The sequence below is a fragment of the Mus pahari genome, chromosome X (assembly GCF_900095145.1).
Source record: "Mus pahari chromosome X, PAHARI_EIJ_v1.1, whole genome shotgun sequence".
Classification (NCBI taxonomy): domain Eukaryota; kingdom Metazoa; phylum Chordata; class Mammalia; order Rodentia; family Muridae; genus Mus; species Mus pahari.
In genome coordinates this window covers 28515785-28521611 of record NC_034613.1, presented here as the reverse complement: position 1 = coordinate 28521611, position 5827 = coordinate 28515785, and the positions used below count along the sequence as shown (strand labels likewise).

General features: G+C 45.5%; 1 protein-coding gene across 1 annotated transcript in view; it reads left to right on the top strand.

Annotated features, from left to right (window-relative positions):
- The first annotated feature begins 356 nt into the window (after window positions 1–356).
- The window catches only part of LOC110313768 (A-kinase anchor protein 17B), a 42080-nt gene continuing 36609 nt past the window's right edge, over window positions 357–5827 (top strand). The window contains 1 exon segment of the mRNA XM_029534521.1: window positions 357–709. The gene's annotated coding sequence lies outside the window, so the exon portion shown is untranslated.

Below are 5827 nucleotides of genomic sequence, written 5' to 3'. Positions count from 1 at the left end.
CCTGTGCTGGGATTAAAGGCCTGTGGCTGTGTGTTTGTGTTTGTGTGTGTGTGTGTGTGTGTGTGTGTATAGAGTGGGTAGGTGGGTGTTGGTGGTGTCTGCAGTCTCTAAATCACATAATTAGGCAGTGGGGTGGTCGGTGAGTAAACTGGACAAACCTTGAGCTAGTTAGAACCTTGCAATGGAATTAACTTTGGCCCTAGCTTTGCTGCACAGGAGGGGCGGGGTTACTTTAATATTTGCTCGGGAGAAGGCGATTGGCCCTGGGGAAATCCAAGGGGCGGGTCTAGTCGGTGGTTGCCATTGGTTCTGCCGGCAAGTCAAGGGATGGCAGCGAAGGGGGCGGAGCTCTCGAGGGGAGTCAATTGGTCCGCAGGAGCCCACCAAGGGAAAGGAGGTGGCAGGCGTGCAAACCTGCACCCTGCAGCCCCCAGCCAGGAGTCAGGAGGCAGCCACCAGGAAGCTCACAGGGCCTGCAGCAGGGCGAGGGGCGCTCGGGGCGTTGGCACAGGCGCGCGCGCCTGCGTCGCCTTCTCGGATGCGGCGAGGACGACTCTGTGTCGCGACCTGAGCCATTCAACAGCTGGCCTCGCCCGCGGCAGTGGCAGAGAGCGACCAGGAGGGTTGATCGTTGACACTGCGGCGGTTGGAGGGAGGCGGCGGCGGGAGCGGTGGCGGTTCCGCTACCCCAGAGGAGCCAAGCGTGAAGGTAAAGCCGCTGCTGAGGCGCCCGATAACAGCCCCCCCCCCCTTTCTGCAAATCGACCAGGCGGCTGCGTCCTTCTGCGTCCCGCTTGGCCGGCCGCCCTGGCCTACGGGAGTAGTCTTGGGTGCCTGGGAGGCAGGGCCGCGCTGGACCCTGAGTGAGGACTTGGGAGGGGTTTTGGAGAGAACCCAGGTAGCCAGGCCTGCTCTAGGTGGAACCAGGTGTTCTAGAGATGCCCCTAGGCTTTCCCCCTTGGATCCATTCGGCTGCTCTCTTGGGTCTTGGTGCCACACTAGGGGGCGCTGTGGCCGCTGCTGCAACTGAGGTCACTGGAAGCTTTTCCTTAGGGTGTACTAGATTGCTTGGGAAAGCTGAAGGATGTCTTCCTCCCTGCTGTATGCAGAAGCCAAGGGCTCTGGTTCTCAACCTGCTTTAGTGACATTCATTCCAGTTAACCACTACCCAGGATCCGTTGCCTTTGCCCACTGATGACCTCACAAGGGCCTTGTGAGGTTCCTATCATGGATGTAATTAAACTGCTTCTAATTTGACCCAAGAAAGCAGGGTAAACATCTAAGCCTTTGGAATGCATATTCTTGAGCTTTGAGTAGATGGGCAGAAGTATCAGAGAAGAAAGCAAGTTGGGGAGCCTCATGCCTTGGATACTGCTGTCTCTGAGCACGTTGGTCACGGGGACTAGTACCGTTTTTACATTTATCATCTGCATATTGTGGATTTGAAACCAGTCACTACCTGAGCACTTTTGAATGTCACTAATTCTAAACTTGTGTTGATTGGAACCCTGGGACTCTGAGTTCCAGTATGGGGATGACTTGGGTCTTTTTATTTCCCTCAGGGTCTCAAAGATGGTGCCCATTTTACCTGATGTTCTTCCTGTCTCAGATCTAGCTTTGAAACCTCATACTGTTGAAATACTGTAAGATTGTGAAGTATAATTGATAGGGATGCCTTTTCAACTGTGAAAATGTAGTGGGGATCGCTCAAATTCAATTTTTAAAGAATGTTTTAAAAAGCGTGTTAGATTCTGGTAGCCACATATTTCTGTGTTCTGTTTTTTATTTCTTTGTGGGGAGTGTGTCCTCTCAAAAGGATGGAGTAACTTCCATGAGAGTATTTTTTACTTCAGTTCTTGTAAAGCCCACGGAAAAGTGGAATGAGCCTCCAGGCACTGGTGCCCAGGGAATACCAGCTGCTATACCCATCAGAGGATGGCTGGGGCTGACTTGAAGAGGACTCATAAGGTAGAGGGTAGGGCACGCAGAGACCATCTTCTGCAGTAGGTGGACTCAAGGTCTCCCATTTATTCTTAACCAAATATCACACGAAAAAAGTGTGGCTCATTGGTCTAATTTTCATATCATACTTAGGTAAAATGTAGCCTCTTACTGGATCCATGTGTCATCTTCAGCATCAGAAGAAATGGTGAGGCTTGTTGATGGTGTGTGTGTGTGTGTGTGTGTGTGTGTGTGTGAGAGAGAGAGAGAGAGAGAGAGAGAGAGAGGAGAGAGAAGTGTGTGTGTGTGTGTGTGTGTGTGTGTGTGTGTGTGTGAGAGAGAGAGAGACAGAGAGAGAGAGAGAGACAGAAAGAGAGAGAGAGAGAGACAGAGAGAGACAGAGACAGAGACAGAGAGAGACAGAGAGAGAGAGACAGAGAGAGAGAGAGACAGAGAGAGAGACAGAGAGATGGAAGAAGCTCTCTGCTGTTAAGGTTAGCTATGCCTTTTATTTTCCCAGCGTGAACCCCTGCCTTTGCCAGAGAAAGGAACTTATGTTTTTTTCAGGATGGAAAAGCAATCTTACTTTAATTATAGAATCCCTTTAAAGAAATAATATTTTATTTTTTATATTTATTTATTTATTTATTTATTTTGTTTTTCGAGACAGGGTTTCTCTGTATAGTTCTGGCTGTCCTGGAACTCACTCTGTAGACCAGGCTGGCCTCGAACTCAGAAATCCNCCTGCCTCTGNCTCCCAAGTGCTGGGATTAAAGGCGTGTGCCACCACGCCTGGCTATTTTTTGCTTTTTTTTGAGACAGAGCTTCTCTGTATATAGCCCTGGCTGTCCTGGAACTCACTCTGTAGACCAGGCTGGTCTCAAACTCAGAAATCCGCCTGCCTCTGACTCCCAAGTGCTGGGATTAAAGGCGTGTGCCACCACTGCCTGGTGAAATAATATTTTATTAATCCTTTAATAATTTCATACATGTATATGAAATATTTTAATCATATTTACCCCATTATTCTCCCTAATTCTTCTCAGACCCCCAACACATGTTCTCTTAAAACATAACCCATAGAGTCAATTTGTGCTACCTATATATTCATGGCTTGGGGACCATCCACTGCAGCATGCAGGACCCTTAACAAAAACTGACTCTTCCTCCCTCAGAATCCATGAACTATGAGTAGTTGAGAGAATTTTATTGGTGGTAGTAGTTTAAGAATTCAGATTCAATTTCCATTCAGGTCTACAGATTTTTTTTGTTGTTTCCAACATATTCCTGGCTTTTTAAGAAGCGTAAAAGATTAGTTGCAGTTGGAGGCAGGTCACAGTTGAAGTAAACATGGACTACATGGAATATAGGGGGTATTTCTCAGAAGAGACAATATAAGGACTGGAACATATTAAGGAAGTCCACTGAAAATTGACTACTAGTAGTAGCAATAATAACAATAATAATGGCTTATATTAATTCAATGCTTATTTGGGGCTAAGTATTTGCCCATTTCATGCGATTCTTCAAAGAAATCACACACACACACACACACACACACACACACACACAGAGTGGGGGGGACTGGGCATGCTGGCTAATGCTTATTATTCCAGCACTCAGGTAGAGACAGAAGGATTAAAGTCCTTCTTGGCAAGATTGGAGGCTAGTCAAGCTTCATTAGACCCTGTCTTAAGTACACATAAAAGATAAGAAACAGGAACCCCCTGTAAGATAGGTACTGGTCACTATTCCAAAAATCTGAAATCTAAAACACTCCAAAATCTGGAGCTTTTTAAATACTGTCACAATGCCACAGGTGGAAAAGTCCACATATGTCCTCATGTGCTGCTGAAAAGGAAGCTGCATTAACAATATTGTATAAAATTACCTTGAGGGTATGCATACAACACGCATGGGAAACATGAATGAGCTCTGTGTTTCTACCTGGGTTTCACCCTCAGGATATCTCCTTCTATAGAGACAATTGTGAGCTCAAACATTTTGGACAAGGGATATTCCACGTGGATCTTCTACAGTTCAAACAGGTAACAGACCCAAGAAAATCCCCTAGCTACTTGATGGCATTTCAAACCAGAACTACTTGAACTTGAACTCATTTTGGTTGTTGATTTTTTTTTCTGCCACTGTAAAGATTCCATGAAGAAGACTTTGAAGGGTGGGTAAGGTTTGCATGAGAGGGCATATTTGGCAAGGGGCTTCATCTTTGGAAGACCTCAAAGAAGTATGGATTAACTAGAATGGGGATATGAGCATAGAGATAGGATACCCATTAGGGGGACTGAGGTGGGGAGGGTCTTGCTTTTAGTGCCTTAAGGAGATTTTGTGGTTTGATGTAATAAATTGAGCCTGCTGAGAAATTATTTATCTTGAGTGTGTACATGTGTGCATGTCACAGTAAATGTGTGGAGCCCAGAGGACAACCTTAGTCCTCACCTCTACGTTGTTTGAGATCGGGTCTTTTTGTTGTTCCATCCTGGGCATGCCAGGCTAGCTAGCTTGAGAGCTTCCAGGTTTATCTCACTGCAGGTGCACTGGAATTACTGACATGCTGCCACACCTGGCATCGTGTGGGTTCTGGAGCTCTGTCACTTGGGTCCTCACACTTGCATGGCAAATGCTTTATCTACTCACTGAGCCATATCTTCAGTCTGGCATATTCATAATCTTTGCGCAAGAAACAATATGACAAAAGTAAAAATTGTGTGATTTCCCTTGGTCCCTGGGCCTATGTCTCTTTCCTCCTTTTTTTTTTTTTTTTTTTTTTTTCCGGGGATCTTGTTCAGGTGTGAGTGTACTTGATTATTGTTTTTGATCTCTCTAAACCCCTAGGGAGTACCAAATGCATGCAACTGAGTAGATTCTTGGGTCTACTGTATAGGAAATGGAAGCCAGGAGCTTTATGAGAAAACCAGCCCCTAATGAGTAGGCTTTAGCCTATACGATTTGATTTTTGCTTTGTTCTATGTTTGAGACAGGGCGTTGACATGTAGACCAGGCTAGGTTTGAATTCACAGAGATCCATCTGCCTCTGACTTTCAGTGTTGGGATTAAGGGTGTAAGTTACCATGCCCAGCACCCTGAATTGGGGGGAAGGTCAGCCTTGAAAAACTGGCGATCTCAGTAAAAAGCAAGACCTTTAGCTTATCTTGAAAGTCTAAAAGGTCTGGGTGATTTCATACACACAAGACTGAGCTCCACAGAGTGAGCCCCTTTAACTGAGGCAGTAGCTTCTCTTGTTCAGTCACTGCATTTCCTTTCTAGTGGCTGTGGAGTCTCTGGACACTTGTCCAAGGGAACCAAGCCCTACCTAGAAGATTCCAATTCAAGATTACCTTCTTGCCTTACTGTGCAATCAGGAACTCGTCAGCCGACTTCCCGCAGCAGTATCCATGTGGAATGAACATAATCCTGGCTTGCTGGCAGGCTGCAGATTTCATCACGGAAGAGCTGCCTGCCAGGAACTGAGCATCGTCCCTAGGCAGCTGCTTTTCTCAGGCCTGGGACTGAAAACCTGTTCTCTTATGACACATTCTGTTGAATCTTTGTTCTCAGACACCAGTTTTCTCTGTGCTGCATACTGAATGAATATAGGATCTGGGTCAAAATGTTAAAAAAAACAGAAAAACAGTTCAGGGTAAAATACACAAAAAAAAAACAATTAAAAATGTCATGCTAGTTTAGAGGGGGGAATGAGAAAGGGGAAGTGATGTAATTATAATACCCCCCCAAAAAACCCAAAATATTTTAAAGAATAGTATGCTCAAATTATTAACCTCTGAAAGCATTTTAAGTCTTTTTTCCCATTTTTTAAATTAGATATTTTCTTTATTTACATTTCAAATGCTATCCCAAAAGTTCCCTA